Source organism: Vulpes lagopus, chromosome 9 (genome assembly GCF_018345385.1).
Source record: "Vulpes lagopus strain Blue_001 chromosome 9, ASM1834538v1, whole genome shotgun sequence".
NCBI classification, from domain to species: Eukaryota; Metazoa; Chordata; class Mammalia; order Carnivora; family Canidae; genus Vulpes; species Vulpes lagopus.
The window spans coordinates 21,170,855-21,191,177 of NC_054832.1; positions in this window are offsets into that span (position 1 = coordinate 21,170,855).

The window sequence follows — 20,323 nt, forward strand, 5'->3', positions numbered from 1 at the left end:
CTAAGACTGGTGTTACACAGACAAATATGCACATTGCTTGGCAATAGTAATACTTAATAAATATTGAATTAATTAAAGACAGAACCCTCAGGGACCTCACAGTCCATTTGTTCAGTTTCAGAACAAATGTGAATTTGGGAAAGGATGCTCTGAATATCATTATCTTGGCTGCAGCTGAAAACCAAAAGGCCATCTTTGGATGTGCTGGATGTAGAAGAACCACTGGGGCCAGGCCTATCTTCTCAGTATCTCTCATGTATATCCTCTTTCTCTGAGCTCCCTATGAGTAGGATCTGTGCTGAAAACCAAGGATATGGAGAGCCCAGGCAGAAAATAGCACCTGAGCTTGGAATCAACGACTAGTGGATGAGTTCATTTCTTGGGCCTTAGGGCTTGCCTTTCGTACTAAAAAACCTGGTCACGATCTCAGGGTGACTAAGGACAACTTAGAGGAAAAAAGACAAGAACCCCTTATATACATTTGTATCAAATCATTCCTGGGTTTGATACTGAGAACGAGGCATTCCTGAATCAGATGGTCCCAACATGGGGGAAATGTTGTTGAGTACTTCTGTTTATTACTCTTTGTTTTCCATCCACTACCTGTCTCCCTCCAGGGTACCTTGAACCACATACATGAGACTTATCTATTCTAGAGGCAAGGATAGTGATGGTTTGTGATGGAGATTTCTTAAAGGAAGATATGAATTTTAATGCCTGGATGGGCGCCCAAATGGAAAATAAAGTATGAAAAGGAGAAGAAAGTATTGAAATAGAATGCCTCTAGAATGGAAAATGAAGTGGGAGAGTGTGTGGGATTCTCATTATTCCAGGCACCTCTATGGGGCTGCTGGCTTTTTTTGCGAGTTGGTCACCATCTCTACTCCTATTCGATGGTTGGGCTGTTGACAGTTGGCAAGAGAATTTCTGTTTCTGAAAGAGGAAAATTGGGGGATGATAGCAATTTGTGTTGAACTTGAGGCCATCTAGGACCCCATCTTCTAATGAGATTGTGTTTTGAGTTGGAGGAATGGCTACAGATTATTTCTTTAAGGACAAAGACATGTAGCCACAATGTGGGTACACACCCAAGTGTGGGTGCACATAGTGGTATCAAGCTTGGGATATACATAGAAGGATGGAAAAAAATTTAAATCAAATAAGTAAAGCAATCAATCCAGATATTTACACCTGAAATCATTGTTAAGATTAATTTAGTAACCTCAGAAAGTTACATATTGATTCTTGTGAAGGAACCACTAAAGAAAATTTTCAGAATTTCTTTCTCATTTTTTAAAAAAGATTTTATTTATTTATTATTTATTTATTTATTTATTTATTTAAGAAAGAGAGTGTGTGCGGGGGAAGTGACAGATGGAGAGAGAGAATCTCAAGCATACTCCCCGCTCAGCATGGAGCTCACTCAGGGCTCCATCTCAAGACCCTGAGGTCATGACCTGAGCTGAAATCAAGAATTGGACACTTAACCAACTGAACCACCCAGATGTCCCTTTTCTCACTTTTTTAAATGCCTTCATCCCCATGGCCTATGCCCTTCAATAAAGTAAATCTCTTTGTTTTCTAGTTATTCTTTATTTTAAAAATACATTTGCATATTAGAGACAGTGTTAAGAAAATTAGAAAAAAAGAAATGTAGTTGGTATGTTGGTGTGGAAAATTTACACTCTTTTAAATAATAAAATGGCCAATTGTAGGAAATTGAGAAAATTGTAATAAATACAAAGAAGATCATAACGGGTTTCCTATAATCCCAGTACTCAATGAAAAATACTTTTAGCATCTTTTAGGTTTAAAATTTTTTTTTAATTGAAGTATAGTTGACATCTTTCAGGTTTCTTAATGCACACATATGTGGCAGGTTTGATGACTTGTCCTCAAGTTAGTTGGAAAGAAGACAAAAATGTAATTAATTCCCCCACTTCTCCCATTTCATCCCTTCCATTTTTATCCTCTTCTCTCAACACACACACACACACACACACACACACACACACACACTTCTGAGAAGAAAGGTATAAAAACCACTCTTCCCTTGGTATTCTAAGGTGTAAGCTCATCTGTGTGTGGGTTTGTATATAGGTTTGAGTGTGAGAGTGTATGTGAACATGGATTGGGTTTGAGGGATATGTCTCAGGGATCATTGAAGAAATAATCAACCAGGGCCTTAGTTTGGAAGATAAGGCTTATCATGGAATTAAGGCGGAATTGTCCTATATGGAGAAGACAATACAATGGAGCTTGAGTGGTCCTAGAAAAGAGCTGAAGTCCCTAAGAGAGATAGAGAGGAGAGCACAGGTTCCTTCAGGGTTAGAAATCTGTTCCCCTTCCACCCAGCAACCCCGCAGTGGTAAAGTCTCTATGGTCTATCTCTGGGAACAAAACACTGATCCTCACTGTTTTGAGATCATCAGTACAAGCCTCCCACAGCCAATCCAATGACAAGTCCAGTGCTATCAGCACCCTCTCTTCTTCCATCTCCAAAACTGCAGCCCTTGTCGATATCAAGGGGCTAGTTGAGGAGTTGTGGTTGGACAGAGGCACTGACCATGGTCTAAAGATGGGCACCTCTTCCATTTTTTTGGTACCACATAAGCCCTGAGAGAGTAGGAAGATCCAGAAGAAGGGGTATGTGTGTGTATGTGTGTGTATAAGGGTGGGCAACAGTCCCTGACACAGTTCTTCCTTACAGCCAGGCAGGATGGGACTCTAAGCCAGATTTCATTCCATTTAGAGAAATAAGGAAATGTGATAGTTCTTGCACCTGTATGGAAGGAGAAAATTCATGCCTGATATAGATGTGTTTTTAAAACACAGTAAGAATGGAATCACACTGTATAATGTATCATGATCATTCCATGCTGTTAAATATTCTTTTGGAATATACTTTAAAATAGCTGCATAGTAACTCACTGTGTAGCCAAAGTAGAATTTGTCCACTTCCCTGTAACTATTTATGTGGTTTCCACTAGTCTTTTAAACATTTCTGACATTGAGAAACTTTTGCTATATATCTGTACTCATATCTCTTATTTCATTAGGATAGTTGCTCAAGGAATTCCTCGGTCAAGGATTTTACAAAATTCTGAAGTTTTTGGACTCCCGACACATATCAATAAACTGCCACAGAGAGGGAGCATCAACTTACTCTTCTCCAGTAGGATAGGAGATGGCCTGTTTCCTGGCACTCTATTTAATCATGGGAAGTAACATTTCTCAAATGTTGGCAGTTGAATTGATGACAAATTATATTGCTATATTTTAACACCATTTTTTTAAATTAAAAGGGCAATTATTTCTGCTAATCACTCACCTTTAGTTTTAGACTTTTAACTAATTTGTAGATCTGATCCTCCTTAATAGAGAATTTGCCCTGTGGACACATTGTATTGTCATAGGATGTATTGCTTGCCTTCTAGTAGGATGGCTCCATGTGGATGCAAAGTCAGGGAGTGGGAGGGTCCTGAGGAATAGCCCTGGGTTTGGCAGCTACTTCCCAGCCATGATTCTCCATCACCAAAGAGAAAACTTGCACCTTGGGGGGCAGCTAGCTATCTTTGTGACAACTACTGGCAAACCATACACACCTGGAGGGGTTACTTCACTTCTCTAGCTCCCTATGTTCTCATCCATTAGATGAGATGATAATCATATCTTCTTCAGTTGGTTGTTGGAGGACTACATAATGCACAGAGCACAGTGGTGACACAGAGTAAGGTTTCAGGAAGTGTCAGTGGTTATTATAAATATCAAAATATTTTAGGATTCCTATGTTGGGATAATCTTTTTAAAATTGCATGCATTGTCTACTTCACTCATCTATACACATATGAATGACGTGTTTTTCCTAATAAAGTTTTAGTTTTTAAAGAAATGTACACTATAAAAATATTGAAAGTTTGAAATGGAGAAAACGAGAAAAAGAAATCCTAAAATTGAGATTCTTTTCTGTATTCTTTCTAGTTTTTCATGTGTTTACATAGTCATTATGTATAATTATGTATAATAGTTATTATGCATATGTAATTTTATACCCTAACATATGCATTTATATTAACTTTATATTGATAGTTGGTTTTTATATTTGTCCTTTTTGGTGTCTCTATATTGTTCCCTTGAGTGGCTGTCCTGTAGTTGCTAATGTAATTCCTTTAGTATTGAACACTTGAAAGTATTTCTAATTTTTGTTATCATAAATACCATGATTATAAACATGATCTTTCATATGTTTTCCATATTTTGACTTATTCTTCAGAGTTTAAGAAAAGAAATGCTTTGCCAAATTGTATTTACCAACTGACAATGCCACCAACAAACTAAAAATACATTTTACTGAACTCCAAGTAGCAAGGCTTTCTAGCTTTTGCTTATGCATATTATGGAAACTTGCAGAAAGCAATCTCATTGCCTTTTGATTTGCATTTCTTTCATGACTTGTGATAAACAATTTTCTTTTTTACTTACTAGAGCTAGTTATTCTTCCTCTTTTGTGATTTTTTTTTTAGAACCATTATGATAGCTTCTTGAATTGGCTTATCTTAAAACTAGTTATTTCCTCTACCTCAGCACACTGTTAAATTGTCACCAATGGTTATCAAATACCCACCTGTGCACAGAACTGTCCAGGTACTTGATGTGAGTAAATAATGAGGGGGAGCTGGAATGGACAACAAGAAGCAGAGGACTGTTAGAGAGACAGGGTGTAGTCAGTAGAGAAAATGCAGCCCAAAAAGAGGGCATAGTGAGGCTGAACATCTCCTCAGGTATTTATTGGCATTTGATTTATTTTTTGTGAATTGTCCATTTAAATCTTTTATCCATTTTCTTATTTTTTGTCTTGAATGCTCTTTGTATATATGTTCAAGTTTTCCTTTATTTATTTATTTTTTAAGTGATCTCTATGACCAGTGTGGCGCTCGAACTCATGACCCCGAGTTCAAAATTTGTATGCTATACCGACTGAACCAGTCAGCCAGCCATCCCTCTTTATATATTTTGATTATGTTTTGGAATGTTTCATTGTATATGTGTGTGAGAAAGACAAAGATATCTATATATCTCTATGTAGACTGGATTAGCTTTCCAGGGCTCCCATGATTAAATACCACAGTCTGGGCAGCTTGAGCAACAGAAATGTATTTTTTTTATAGTTCTAGAGGCCCAAAGTCCAAGATCAAGATATCTGTAGGTTTGTTTTCCCTGAGACCCCTCTCTCTCTCTGGCTAATAGATGACCTCTGTGAATAACAGGAAAAAAAACCCCATATTTTGGCTTCTGGTTCCTGACACAGAGCTCCTTACCCCCTTTGTAATTTCCCAAGTAATAAGAGCTCTAGGAGCATCTTTTGTTCTAACATTTGGTCTTTGATCCTGGTTCCTCATTCAAGTCCCCATATCCCTTGGAATTTCCTGGGTGATAAGAATATCTTCCGTTATAATGAAATGACTCTTGATGGTTTCCAGATAGTTTCAGGATGAAGGCTGATCACCAGGAAGATCAAATCATGATTAGAAACTTGGAAACTTCAGGTCTACTCCCAACCTCTGAGAAGGGAAGAGGTGCTGGAGACCGACTTACTGATTGATTATATCTACATGATGAAGGCTCCATAAATATTCCAAAAGTACAGAATTTGAAGAGCTTTCAGGTTGGTGAGCACATCTGTGCACTGGGAGGATGCAGGACCCCAACTCCACGGGGACAGAAGCCCCTGCACTTGGGACTCTTTAAATATTGCCTTGTATATCTCTTCAGCTGACTGTTCATCTGTATCTTTTTTTTTAAGATTTTATTTATTTATTTATTTGAGAGAGAGAGAGACAGAGAGAGAGACAGAGACGGACAAATAGTGACAGAGATATCCAGAGAAACACAAGCAGGGAGGAGAAGGTGAAGCAGGTTCCCCAATGAGCAAGGAGCCTGACTTGAGGCTTGATCCCAGGACCCTGGGATCATGACCTGAGCCCAAGGCAGATGCTTAACCAACTGAGCCACCCAGGCACCCAATCTGTATCTTTTATCATATCTTTTACTATATAATAAAACAGTAAATGTAAATTTTTTTCTGAGTTCTGTGAGCTGTTCTAGCAAACAACTGAATTATAGGACAGTGTAGTAGGAGCCTCTAATTGTAGCCACATTGTATAGAAGTTGTGGGCAAATTGGCGACCAGCTACTTGCAATCTGAAGTCGAGGGTAGTCTTAAGGGACTGAGCTCTTCACCTCTGGGGTCTGCTCTAACACTGGTTAGTGTCAGAATTGAATTGAATTGCAGGTTGAATTGAATTGAATTGGCTGATGTGGGGAAAAAAAAACCAAAACCCTACACATCTGGTGTCAGAAGTATTTTGTGTGTGAGTAAAGGAGAAACGCAGAGTTTTTCCTAGACGGTTGCCTTCTCACTGTGTCTTCAGATGGTCCTCCCTGTGTGCAAGGATGCCCCTCGTATCTCTCTGTGTGTCCAATTCCTTTTTATAAGGAGATGAGTCAGATTGGATTAGAGCCCACTCTAACCTAATCACTTCTCTTAAAACCTTATCTTCAAATACAGTCACATTCTTAGATACTGGACATTAGGACTTCAATATATAAATTTTGGGGGCACAGAGTTATACCTATAAGACGCATGTATATATGTTTATACATGTATTAAATATCTTTTCAAATTTATTCACGATACCTTTCCACATACATTTTAATTTTGTTATATCAAGTATCATAGTTGAGGTACCTAGAAACAGAGGCTGAAATGGAGATTGGTCTACAAATTATTTGTTAGAGAAATAATCCCAGGAGAAAACTGTAAGTGAAGGTAAGGAATGAGGATGGGTATGGGGAAGAAGCAAGGATATAGTTTTGGATTAGGTCTAACCTCAGCTTCAAGAAGGTGAAGAAAGAATTTCACAGCAACTTTGCCTTAAATTGACAATGGGCAATTCTCCAGAGAGTCTATTGTAGCAGTACCTGCAGAATCTGGGCTATGGCACTCCCAAGAGAAAAAAGATCCCAGGAGACCTGGACCAGGTACCAATAGCATCTATAACACATCTTTTGCTTCATTCTTCCTAACACTTGGCTCATAGGTAGAAGAATGGTCTCCAACTTTAGCTTATATTTTCTTCTAATATCTTTATGGTCGAAAAAAGTCTACCTGGAATTAATTTTTTAATCTGATGTGAGGTAGAGATATAAAATGATCTTTTCATAATGACTAATGTGTTTTTTAACATCGATCACTGAAATAGACCATCGGGGCCTAATAGGGCCAGAAAAAAACTGGAAAATTGCTATTTGGTACCAACCTGGGTATAGAAGTTGAAAGCGCAGGTTCTGGTGAAGCTCTTATTTCTGGCTCCCTTGCTAGTTCTCTTTGGTTTAGGAACAAGTGTTCATACCAGCTCTACCCCTAGAGTGAGCAAGAAATAAAGAGAGAAGTGATGAAATTTGGCTGTAAGGAAGGGGGTTCATGCCTAGCCTTGACTTTCAGGTCAAGCAGGGAGTTCCAACCACCATGTCTGTGCTGAGAGGGAGTGTCTGATCTCTGGCTTTCTGGAATTGAGACTCTGAAAATATGGAAGACTAAGCCTCTCTCACTGAGCTTGTGCTCATAATGTTTCTCTTCCTCCTAAGGAGCACCTGGCTTGAGTATTTCCAGATGGACTTCCAGACTCCCTGTACCCTGGAGATGTTCTTGCCCTAGTGATTGTCACCACTGTATTTTCTTCCTTAAGGAAAGCTCTCTGCCTTGGCTCCTTGTGCATTTTCTTCCCTGGTGAGTGCCGAAAAGACACATTCATCCATCTTTTTTGTATTGTCTAACTCCCCTGACAAGTGACCTTCCTTCCAATCTTGGCAAACCCTGCTGAGTCCTTAGTTGGCCTCTTACTCTGTTTATAATAGAAAGAGAGTTGTTCTATTATTTATCTTAACTTCTCTTAAAATCTTCATTTCATTCTTGACTTCACTTTTCTTATCATTTTGGTGCACACCCTTCACCTCCAGTAAACTTCTCTTTCTTCCTCAGCAAGGATACCTGATGTGTATATTTTTATAACTCCTGTGGCTTTTTCTTATCTCTGATTACTTCATGTTAAATTAGCTCAGTCTGGCTGGGGGCACTCACACACATGATTGCTTTAGTGGTACAGCGACCTTGTTGGAAAGGTCTCCTAGTATTGCTGATGAACTATCTGAAAAATGCTGACTTCAGCTTAGTGTGTAAGGGATCGGAGTGGGACATATCCCTGACTTAAGTCCTATAATTTGCTTGCTCAGTTGAGTCTCTCAGAAGCTAATGTCACAGGGCATAAGTCCTACTAACAATAGTAAAGAAGGAAAAAGGGTTACTTTCATGGTAAATTATGGCATATGACCATTAAGCAGTAAAGTGGTCAGAGGTTGATGAATTTCCAAATTAAAGCTCAGGTTTCTTTGAATCAGCCTACAAATGTCTTTGTCAAGGTCATATGTAAGGGACAAGGCAAGGTCAATGATCTTCAGGTCTAACTGTGCGACCCAAATACCAGTGGAGCGTGTATGGGGGAGAAGACAGGCATCCTTCCTTAAGCTGCCCGTCATGCAGCTCTAGCAAGTTAGAAATGTTTGGAGATGAGATCAATATAGCCTGTTTGATCCAGTCTCTAACCACTTAGATCTGTTTCACTCATTCATTCGTCATTTATTTATCCATCTTTATGTAACAGGTCCAGGCTAGCCCTGAGCCAAAATTGCAAAGTCAGTAATGCCTCCTGTGCCTCTCACCTCCTCTTTAGTCAAGGTGCACTGCTTCTTTCTTCCATCCTCAGGTGCTAAGGGCCACCATATTTGCTCTCTCTCTTACTAAATGACCCCCTCTCTTTCCTCCTAAGCATTGCATTGCTTTTCTTAACTCTTGCTATTTCTCCACAACATACCTTTCCGTGGTTTTATTCTCACAGAGCTCTGATGAGTGACTAGCTGGACAATCTGGTTAACCATTCATCTAAGATGAACTACAGACTTAACTAAACTGTGAATGACCTATATGGGAACTTACAATATCAGGAGAGCTGTTTGGAGAAGCTTTTTAGAGAGTGCCAGCATGGCAGACAAGGGAGTTGATGAAGAGTATACAAGATTCTAAACACTTTCAAAGCATAATTTTTTAAGAGTTGAAAAAAAAGAGTTTCATACAAAATACCATGGATTTATGTCAAAATTTATTCAGTTCATTAATGAGGGAGCCAACAATATGACAAAACTAATTCAAGGGAAAATAGAGGGACTAGATATTTATAGGCAACAAACAAAGACGGTTAGAATAAGATTGATAGGCTAGAAATAGGTTGCTGGATAAGACACAAAACTACCTAGTGTCCTATAAGGCAATATAAACATAACCTCAGGCATTATCTGTACTGCTGGATAGAGATCGTTTGCATGTGGACTGGATAAAAATGTACAAGTAGTAAAAGTGCTGAGCTCTAATCAATAGCAAGGGAAAGGTCAAATGGAGGTATATTCCCATGGGTAGTTAAATGATTTTTTGATAGCCTGTGAAACAATATTGTAGCATGACACTGGAAAGGACATACTTTCTTTTCTTCAAATGTCAGAAAATGGATGTTTTATATCCATATATGTGTATTTTTGTGTGTGTTTATGGGTGTATACTATGAACTGTATGTATGATATTTATCCAAACTCTATATAATATATACATACATATTTATATATAATATACACAGTCCATGTTTGTATATATATATATATACATATATACTTATATTTCTGTATTTTATGTTCTTTTATAGATATATACATAAAACTTCCCTAACTTCCTTCTTTTTAAAGATTTATTTATTTATTAGAGAGAAAGAGTGTTCATGAATGGGGGTAGAGGTAGAGGAGAACATCTCAAGCAAACTTCTCACTGAATGCAGGGCCCTACACAGGGCTTGATCTCACCACCCTGAGATCATGACCTGAGCCTAAACCAAGAGTCAGACACTGAACCAACTGAGCCACCTGAGTGCCCCAAACCTCCCTAACTTCTAAAGCAGCAATACTGGAGCTTGGTAGTCCACTGTTACTGGTACCTGGATATCACCTTAAAGAGATTCTGCTTTAAGTGGTTTGGGATTAACATGGGCACAGAATTTTCCAAAGTCTGCCCTGATAATGACCTTTATCCCTTTTCCTAGGGGAGAATTTCTGTAAATGGGTAGACAGGTTTTTTTTGTTTTTGTTTTTGTTTTTTTAAAGTCAAGGGGAAGGGATCCTGCACCATCTTCTGGATTCTTCAGGTTTCATGCATCCAGATTCTCCTTGGTCTCTTTATTCTTCATTAAAAAAGCAGAACATCCAAACAGCTCCTTAACTGGCTGGCTAAAATAGCAGAACTCCAAATCCATGTAGAATTAGTATTTTCTGTCAGGAATATGGTAGCCTATTAAGATGGGGTAGCCAGTCTGTAAAGGGCGCGTAGAGGTGCAAGCCTCTGTAACTGGGAGAAAGATCTTGCATGTGCTGCTGGCGGCAGAAAGGGCAGCATATTAAACATTGGATTTCTCAGGCACGGTCTTTGCACAGATGGCTCCACTCTCCGCTGTGTCTTTTATGAAGAGCTGCTGTTGGCTCTCTTCTTGGGAGACTTATGGCTTTCTTGAACTTTTTATCCTGTAATTTCTCGGCTAAAGATGTTATTTTCACCTCCCTACTGTACTTTCCCCTTTTCCATTCTGTTCTTCAATTCTTTAGTAGGTGATCACCTCAGTTTTCTTCAAGGTCTTTTATCTTCTGACCTGGCTTCCAGTGCTCCTGGGACTTTTCTTGGGAGGTGAGATTGGAGGAGAGTGTCAAAGAAGAGAATGAGATGCTCTGGAAAGTATTGGGAGTGCAGTCCAAGCAGGAGACTGTTATGCATTGAATGCTTCCCTCAAAATTTATATGTTGAGGTCCTAATTTTCAATATTTCAGTATTTGACCTTATTTGCAAAAAGAGTGATTGTAGATGTAATTAGTTGAGATGAGGTCATTAGTGTGGACTCTAACCCAATATAACTGATGTCCTTATAAAAAGGAGAATTTGGACACAGAGATGGACAAACACACAGAACTCCATATGAAGATGAAGGCTGAGGTTAGGGTGATGCTTCTACAAGCCAGGGAATACTCACAATTGTCAGCAAACCACCAGAAGCTAGGAGAGAGGCCCAGAACAGATTCTCTTTCTTCTCAGAAGGAGTCAACCATCCTTCCAACACCTTGATTTTGGACTTCTAGCCACTAGAACTGTGAGACTGTCTATTGGTCAAGCCACTCAGTTTGTATACTTTGTAATGGCAGCCCTAAGAGACTAATACTGGGACCTGAAGAGGAGGGACCATGCTTCCTCTTGGGTCTATCCTTCAGGCACTTGAGCAGTTTTCTCTCAACAGATTTCTTAGAGATGGAAGCTGCACAGAGCTGCCTCATGGCCAGAGGAGGCCAATCCCAGGGGGCCTGCAGGCTCCTTTTTCAACAGAGCAACTCTGTATCTTGTGTTTTTATACCCTGAGGCTCCATATTAAATTTCATTTGCAAAAACAATTCATCTGCCAATAAAGTTAGTTAGAAACCCCAGCAGGTACTCTAACAATGAGGACCTCTTGCTCCAACGTTTTGTGATCTTTCCAAATGTTCTCATTCGAAGTGTTTTCTTAGTCTGTGCTGTCCTACAATAAGTCTTATGAACAACTGTTTTTAAGGCTGAACTACAGACATACTTCTGAAAATGTGGAGTCAGGAAAGGGGAGGTACCCAGACAGTGAGATTACAGGCCTATTTTTCCATGCTCCAGAAGGCCAGGTTTCCACCAGGCCCTTCCAGAGAGTGAGGCCTGCGAGCAGCATGGTGTTGTGAGGAATGGTTCCCTGTGGCAAGAGGAGAAGGATAATGGTGAGGGGCTTCACTATGGAGATGAGTCATCCCAACCCCACGTTGGTTTCTTAGTTGCTTGGGAGTTTGCTTCACCCTGCTAGTCTAGGCTCATGCCTCTCACCTTTGCTATCATCTGGTGACACTGCACTCCTCCCTCCAGAAGCAGGGGATCATTTGTTCCAACATGTGGTGGGTGCTTAGGGCCACCTCCACTGGGGGCTGCTTTGGGCTTTGAAGCATACTCTGACCTTCCCACTGGCCTCTCAGAAACCTTAACTCTTCTCATCACTCCTATGCTCCAACTACTCTATCCACTTAGGGAGCAGTTTGCCAAGCCTTAAAGTTCAAGGGCACTTTTGTAACTACACCTGTGACCAGGGGAGTAGGCGCTAAACGGGTGAGAAGTAATGAGATAAAAATTAGCACTTGTGCCATGCATGATCCTATGTGTTCTTGCAACAACCTTATTAGGTAGGCACAATTATCCTCAACTAACAGATAATAAAATCGAGACTCAGAGAGGTTAAGTAAGTTGCTTAATGTTGCATGGTCAATAAATAGCAGACTAGGAATCCAACCTGGGCAGCCCGGCTCCAGAGCCCCATTCTGAAGTACCATGTTATACCACCCTTAATGAATATCCACAGTTAGAAGGCTAAGTTACAAGCCCAGGAGACTGTAGATTTGGATGGGTTTCTGAGGTCTAAGAGAAAGCATTGAAAACAGTGGGGAGGATGCAGGTTGAGAGTAATTCACAAATTAACAGAAATGCTGCCTGTTACATAAAGAACATAATGGAGGCTACAATAAGTACTCAACTAAATTGCCATCGTGAAATTTTTTACTGAACACAAATAAGTGGCAGATAATTACAGCTCCCCCTTGGACCTTAGTCCGACCTAAAGGAAATGTTAAAGTATCAAAAAGGACCTCTGTCTCTGCCATGGTAAGGTGGTTCTACATCTTTAAAGAAAGTGATAAATATCCAATACGTTTTATTGCCATTTCTAGATCTGATTTCCTTCGGAACATAGGGGCCTTTGTCAAGAGTTTCCTAAAAATGAATACAAACAGAAGATTATTTCCTATACATAGTGCATATCTTTAGTGTCATAGTGGTTATATGGTCCTTCCTTTCCAGACTGTAGGATTGAACTACTTTGCTGGAATGATAGCCTTTTTCCACTTGCAGGGTTGGCTATCCTAGTCCTCCTTTGGAAAGAGGTTTTCGGTGTGATTTCCATGGCAGGATCCAGGCTTGACCTACATGCTGGGAGCCCAGGTCATGCTTGATGGATGGGCACAGCTGCCTGGCTAATTGGTGTGTGGGTCCTTCCTGCTTCCCTGCCAAGCCACCAGGCTGGAGCTTAGGCTTTATTGGATGCCATTCTTTGCTTGTCCCTGTGTTGGTGGAGAGCGCAATTTCCCACTTCGACATGAGGTACTGTGAGCTCCCGTCCAGCCAGGTTGTGTGTTGGTGAAGTAATTGGAGCTGGAGCCTCTGCTGGACTCCCACTGCCAGGCTGACCAGGAGGTTAAAAGACACAACTGCTAATAGGCATTGAAAGCAGTGGTGTCTCCCTGGAGGCATGAGAAGCTCACACAGGAAATCGATATGGCAGAGATTATCCTGTGTCTACCGCTGTCCCTTTTCACCAAGACTAGATAATGGGAGGGATGTCCCCAGGGTGCATGATTAATTTTACATGGAGAGTTGGAGGTGAGACCAGAGAAGGCAATGGCCCCTCTTTCAAAGTGCCTTTTGCTGTGGACTTTTGATTATAGAACTATTGACCAGCCTATTCTTCCTCTCAGGAGATCTTCTCTTAAAAAAATATCCTACATGGAAATTCAATATACGAAACAGAGAGGAGCAGATGTAGCAGGAGCCACTGATGCCTTGTTCCATGTTGCACTGGCCTGGCTTGAGTTCACCAGCCATGACAGACAGATTGTGTCCCTGTTTCTCTGCCCACAAGTTTTCTTCTGTTGCCTCTGCCAAGGTTCCCTCAGCCAACCTGAAGGGGTGTGTGGAATTAAGGCATTGGAGACCCCCTCGGGGCCTCCCTCAACAAATGGGGTTCCAAACATGGTGGAAAAATACTCTGGTTTCCTGCCGCTCAGTGGGAAATATTTGAGATGAGTTCCACATAAATCTTCAGAGGGTCTTCACAATCTTTGCTGTCCTCAGAGAAAATCTACTCATTGATACACACTTTGGGGCTCTTTTTCCCTCTCCCGGTTCACTGTATCTGTGCCTGTGCTTCCTAAGATCCTCTTTGAATATTCCTGCCTGTGCCTTAATCCTTTCCTCAGAGTCTGAATTTGGAGGTACCAAATCAAGAGAGTGAGACTTGCTCTAGAATACAAAGGGTGGATGAGATCACTTGGCCTTCTCATATCTCATATCCCTTCCTCACGCCCTTGACTCCACCCTCCTTGGGCAGTTGGTCCCTGAAACTCCCTTGGAGCTCCAGGTATCCTACTCAAGTGCTATCTATCTCCTCTTTAAACTGTGGTGCAATTTAGACTCTAGCATACCCTGTGGTCAAGGATAGACTTTATCTGGGACTATACCCTTGCTATGTTTCTGCTCTTTCCTTATCCTTCACCTCACTTATCTATTTTCCTAGAGAGCAATCTCTCAGAAATCACATGCACCAGAATCTGGTCTCAGGTTTTGCCTCTGGGCAGCCCAAACCAAAAGTCTTCATGAACTAAACAGTAGGGACTCTTTATAAAATACTCTTCAGTAGGATCAAACGCCTGGGAAATTCTTATAGGCAATGTCCTCCATCACTTGCTTCCAATCTTCTTTATTTTTTTATTTTTTATTTTTTATTTTTTTTATAAGTTGTAAATTCTTTTTTTTTAAATTTTTATTTATTTATGATAGTCACACACACACACACACACACACACACACACACACACAGAGAGAGGCAGAGACACAGGCAGAGGGAGAAGCAGGCTGCATGCACCGGGAGCCCAACGTGGGATTCGATCCTGGGTCTCCAGGATCGCGCCCTGGGCCAAAGGCAGGCGTGAAACCGCTGCGTCACCCAGGGATCCCCTCCAATCTTCTTTAGACTGAATTTCCCACATTTCCTTTTTGCTGCCCATTCCTGAATTTTCTCCTCCCCTATTCTTTTGGATCAACAGCCCTGGTGGACCATAAAATTTTGCTGCTACACTGTGTTACAAGTTTTAGTATCTATTTTAAGATACTGATATTGGCCTGTGGTTTCCTTTTCTTGAAATGTCTTTGTCTAGTTTTGGTGTCAGAATAATGCTGTCCTCATAGGATGAGTTGATAAACAGTGTAGAATAGGTTTAAATTATTCTTTAAATATTTGGTAGAATTCACCAATAAAGCCATTGGGACCTAGAATTTCCTTTTATCTCTTTTTATTTCTCTTTTTCCCCTTATAATTCACTAGTGAGTTCCGCTCACTCTCCACTCTGTCTAGGTTAGGCCTTAGGATATGAAATTTTCTTTGCCCCTGGATGCCAGAAGCTATAACAGAGATATTCCCTTTCCACTCCCACAGTGCTCCATGAATGAGTCCTACTCAAATACTCCATAGAGCAAATAATAGTAAGCATATAGAACTTTCTGCTTTGGATCCCTAAACCCCTCTCACTGTTGCTGCCTTGAGGCTTCCAGAGCCATACTTGGAGATGACAATGGAGTACTAATGCTGCCTGTGCTAATCTGTACCTGCCAGCTCTGGGCACTCTGTGTGCAGCCACAGCTGAGGTTTAAGACCTCAGGTTTAAGACCCAGGCCAAGGAAACCTGGGGCTATCAGCACTCCTGCTCAGTAAAGAAATTCAGCAGATAATATACCACCATGTTCTTCTCCAATGTCAGGAAATACTAAAACCTAGTTCTCCATTTGTATTTCATTCTTGGTCTTAGTGGAGAAGACAGTGAGATGATGGTAATGCCCCCGGCTGTTTGAAGACAATCTGCTATTTTGAGGAGAGGTGAAAAATTCTTGGCTATCTCTTCAGGTACAAGGAATATTTTCATCTACCTTGGTCTAAGACCTACTACTGGAATATCAGTATTTCTTGCCCAAGGTGAAACACTTCCTAGGGTGTCTACAGGGCCAATATCTTGTTTAGACACTGTACATCTGCCTTGCCATTCCTATCTTTTTTCCTTTCCCAGCATCCAGGCTCTCTCCCAATATAGAATGCTGCTAGGCCTTCTATAGCCATGAGGTAATGCTCTGGGACTTATTTTCCACGTTTATAAACTGATAGTGTTAAAATATATAGATTCCAAAGTCCTTTGCTGTGCTAGCATTCTGTATTTCCAAGATTGACTTGCATGCCCCTTACATTTTTATCTATTCAAAGAGGAAGGTTTTCCATTCCCTCTTGGTGACTGAGAGTCTTGTTATTTCCTTAACTGATAAACAGACTCCGCAGACATGCAGCAAGTATATAAACATCAAACAAATATATGTTTCTAATGAATTATTTACAATGTGTATAAGCATTAGTGCAAGTGGTTTTGTTGAAATGGAATTATAAGTCAAAAATCAGTGCTAGATGAAGGGAGAGAAATCTTTCTTCATTTCCAGTTAGTTAAGAGAAAAAAATTGCTCGTAATAGTGGAGGCTTTTAGGACTTTTGCATAGAGAGAGGAGGTGGCCTAAAGCCATTTTGGCAAAGAGAAAATCTCCAGTTGTAGGACACAAAATTAAAGAAAAATTAAGATGGGCAAAAGGAGTGGTGACTTTGTTTGGATGACTGAGCTCTGGGTATGCCCCGAGCAAAGTAAAAGCCACAGGACTTCCTACTCTAGCCCATGCTGAGTTTGTCATGATGCCCACGGGTATGATGCACTTCATAAAGGAAGAGAGCAGAAAACATTATGAAAATAATAATACCAATGAGCATAAGTACACACATACTTATTGAGTGCTTACCATATGCTAGGTTTGGGGCTAAGTGCTTTAGGTATATGGCCTTGTTTAATCATCCCAACATGTGGATGCAAAAGGTAACATCATGGTTTCCCCTTTACCTATGAAGATAGTGGGGTGTATAGTTTCTAGTGATCTGTCTGGGGCCATGCAGCTATTAAATGTTGGAGCTAGAGTTCAAATTAAAATTTGTTTAACTGTAATATACTCTACTGATTCTGATGCACTAAAATAAATTCTTAAATAAATAAGTAATATCTAGAACAAACTTAACCTGGAGGATATGAATTGACTCTCTGATTGGGGTGACCTTAGTTCATAACCTAGAAATTTTCCCTTTTCTGAACATGGACTATTTAGACCCTGAAGACTTTCTAGATATACAAACAATTTTCTCAGAAATGGACTGTTTCCTCACTGAAAATTATAACCAGGATAACTTCATCACTGGTAGCCAAACATTCTGAATTGCCATGAGTATAAAGAAATATTGATGTGATTTTCAGAAAAAGAAATGTTATCTATTCTTTTTTTTATAAAAGATTTTATTTATTTATTCATGAGAGACATGGAAAGAGGCAGAGACATAGACAGAGGGAGAAGCAGGCTCCCTGCATGGAGCCTGATATGGGACTCCATCCCAGGACCCCAGGATCACGCCCTGAGCTGAAGGCAGATGCTCAACCATTGAGCCACCCTGGCATCCCAAAATGTTATCTCTTCTTATATATTTTTCCTCCTTCCCTCCTTTCCTTTTCTTTTCTGTTTTTCCCCTTCCTTGCCAATCTGAATAAAGCCTGACATTGCCTTTCAGATTCCAAAACAAGTCTTGCCTTCCAGATGAAATAACACCTGCAAGGTTTTATACTGTGAGATGATATTAAAAGGGCAATTTCAAACAACCAAATTCAATATCATTTCTTATGAAATCATTATCAACAATCGGGCTTTTTTTTTTTTAATGTACTGGACATTGTGCTTAGCATATACATGATCTCACAATAGCTTTTGGAATTAAGTGCTGTTATTATCATAAGTTTAAATGAAATGATATTATTATCTTCATTCTAAAAACGATAGAGGAGGGGTGCCCAGGTGGCTCAGTTGGTTAAGCGTCTGCTCTTTGGCTCAGGTCCTGATCCTGGGGTTCGGGGATCTAGCTCCACTTTGGGCTCCCTGCTCAGGGAGGAGCCTGCTTCTCCCTCTCTCTCTGGCTCTCCACCTGCTCCTGCTCTCCTCATGCATACACTTGTTCTCCCTTGAAGAAATAAATAAAATCTTAAAGAAAAAAAAGATAGAGGATAAGTCACTCGGTCACAGTTACACAGCTAGTAAGTAGTGGAGGCAGGATTGAACTTAAGCTGCCTGATTCTAAGGAATGTGCACTTATCATAACATCACATTGCATGTCACTAGAGGAAAAGCCAGTCCTGCCGAGTCCACAGGTGACATAAATAATGGTTAACTATTAGACATCTATCCATCTCTTTGTGCATTCTTGCATCTACTCAGCCATCCCAAAAGTATCCGTTATGTACAAAGAGTTTACTGGCTTTCTTAACAAGCAGGGAAACCAACTGCTTGGAGTTTTACATCCTCCTTACTCTTCTGTAATGTTTCTAAAAAGGATAGAACTAGGGGGAAGACTGGGCTAAGAGAGAAAAGTGGAGAGCCTTGTTTCTCCAAGTAATGAAGATAGTATATGGCACAAAGAGGCAAAAGATTAAGAGGTTGGGCGGGGCATTACAAGTGGGGTCAGAATGATGCATCTCTTATTCTATGCTTCTTGGCACTTTCCTTTAATGGAGACAGGACACATGGTGTGACTCACTCTGTTTGTCCCACTTTCTTCCTGCAGTTGCAGATTTCCCCAGATTTCCTCATCAGATTTCCCCTTGCAAACCCTTGCTTCTATGGACTCCTCTCTCTCTGCAGCAAAGTCAACTGCATTCCATACTCACTATGTGCCAAGCACTGAGAGATAGAGTCCCTTCCCTTAAGTAGGGTTCAGTAAATGATGATTTTCTCATGTTTATAGGGCCATGCTTTCCAAATGCTGCTCTGCCAACTGGGTTCATCAGAATCACCCAGAGAGAATTGCAGCCATCACTTTATCTTTTTTGAGTCTTGCAGCAAAGTGATGAGAGGCAGACTCTGCAAAGCCTAACTGCCTGGGTTCATTTCCCAGCAGCAGTACATGGCATTCATTAAATTACTTAGCCTTTCTGGGTTTCAGTTTTCTCATCATAAAGGATGACAATCATCGTTCCTAATTCATACAGTTATGATGAGGATTAAGAGAGTTAATATCATACATAAAACACTTAGAAGCTAAATGTCTGCCAAATAGTAAGTGCCACAAATTATCAGCTATTATTGTTACTTAAAGTATAAATCATGAAACTTTGCTCAGATGGACTGGATGAGAACTTTTGGACTTGGGGCCTAGGATATATTTTTTTTCTTCCTTCGGTGATTCTATCTCTAGGTCTTGTTTTAGACCAACTGATGTGGAGTGTCCAGTGAAACATTCTTAAATACAAGTCTGTGTCTTGTCCTAGGTCTCTTTTTTTCTTTGTAACCAGTTGCCTTTACTCCTTTAGGTCTTGTTGGTATTTCATTTTTTTCCAAACATTTTTTTTTTCTTGTCTGGTTTCTATTGAGGCCCCCTCTGAAGATCTAATGTTGATCAGGAACCACTACTCAGAAACTAGGGGCTGATTAGGTCCTTTTCTTATGTGTGATCCATATTCTTTGGTTGTTACTCACAGTTTGGTTGGACCTATGAAATTATAAATCCCTTGCTATAGACCCACACATATGGGGTTGCCCACAGTCAGAGCTCAATAAATATCAAGTTTGGTAATGACTGAGACACATAGTTCATGTAGATACTCTGATTGTACCTGCTGCAAACCTTTGCAAGGGCTCCATTCAATTGATAGAAGTACTTTTCTTGATATCAGCCTTGATAAATAAGCATTCTACTTTTAAAAGTCTTAAAAACATGTAAATGTTAACATGATTAAGACTTTTAAAAGTCTTAAAAACATGTAACATGGGGAAAAAAAAATCACATAGTGAATAAAATGTCATGTACTTTCTTTTACTTTTACACATCTAGGACTTATTGTTTGTGTGGCATTAACCACAGCCTAAATAAGACTCACAGAATCAGGAGACAATTCTAAGAAAGGTGAATAAAATAAACATACTTGTAGATAATGACATTCTTAATAACTTCAACAGGAGGGACAATGACTTTAGAAGATACAGGTTGGCTTCCTGGTCAAAGATGATCCTCCTAAGGCTATAGAATATTCGTTCCTCTCCTGCTCCAACCACTGATTCTAGAGGGGATTGCTGTCCTGATTTGTCTAAGGTATGGGCACAAGACCTGTGTTGCGTGCTTTGGCTAGCTTATAAACAATAGATAATTGTTTCCTCACCCTTCTAGAGGCTGGAGGT